Here is a 1,241-nt window from a genome sequence, read left to right as displayed (position 1 = left end):
GCGAGTGAAGAAACCATCCCGGACATCCAGTCCAGCTAAGCTTTTAGATAACTCGAGCCCCAGTGCCATCTGCCTGCAACTGCATGAAAGATCCTAATCAATAACCTCCCAGCTAAGCTCAGTCAACCCACAAGAACATGAATGATAACAATCCATTGTTTTTAAGGCATTATATTTTGGGATGGTTTGTAACACAGAAAACAGATAACTAGAACATATACTATCCAGCCTTCCCAATTTTTCTTGTATTATTTTTTCTTCTATATTGTTTCTGTCACATTTTGAGTGAATCAGGCTGTTGTTGTGACCTAGCCTGGGAACCTGAACACTAGTCAGGACACTGATGATGATAAGATGGTCCTCAGTGATTGGCAAGGAAAGATGTATGACACTTCCGTATAATTAGACATTTCTATTTAGGCCTAGGAAACAGATATGATGGAATGGATACTGCTCTTCCTCTAGTTTATTGGGGGTGGGAGAGCTGGCATAGGAGGATATTTCTGTGTCAAGAAGTTTCTGAATTGGTTGTTCAAAGAGGAGTGCCTCTATTAAAATTTTTTTCTTAATCATATGAACTATTTCAATTAAAGCTACCACGACCACACCCAGACTGCAACTATATAGTTGTATTTTGTTAGGAGGACAATTAAATTAGGATTTTTTCCAAAATTAGAATAGGACCCTCAAATTGCCCACATTTCTAAGGATGATAATGCTAATAATCAGTGGTATGTTGTAATTTGATTCTGTTCCATTAGCTTCTGCTTTCCAACTAAGCAAATAAATAACACTTTGTAGTGTTTTATTTTCACCTTTCACTCCCAGATCTTCAAATGTGAATTTGCACCTATAATTCATTCTTCATCTCTGGATGAGCAGTAGTATATTTGCTTTATTGTATTGGCAAAGACATGTTTATTTCAGCAGCCTGTGCTGGTCCTTTTGCAAAGCAAGAATATTCAAGAGTTCATAAACATAAAAATGTCCTCAGCTCTTCACTAACAAAAAATCATCTTTCGGGCTGGCCGAGTGGCGCGTTGGTTAAGAGCTGGCTTGGGACGCCAGAGGGCCCTGGTTCGGATCCTACATATGAGGGCCGGTGACACTGCCCTCTACAAAAAAAAAACAAAAACAAACAAACAAACAAAATCATCTTTCTATTAGTCCACATTAACCTCATCTTTCAGATGAAAAAAAAAAAGTAAAACTCTAGACCTTCACAAAGAATGGGCTTCATA

The sequence above is a fragment of the Hipposideros armiger genome, unplaced genomic scaffold, assembly GCF_001890085.2.
Source record: "Hipposideros armiger isolate ML-2016 unplaced genomic scaffold, ASM189008v1 scaffold_124, whole genome shotgun sequence".
Taxonomy (NCBI): Eukaryota; Metazoa; Chordata; class Mammalia; order Chiroptera; family Hipposideridae; genus Hipposideros; species Hipposideros armiger.
The sequence above is the reverse complement of the archived record's forward strand: the minus strand, read 5'-3'. Positions refer to the sequence as shown.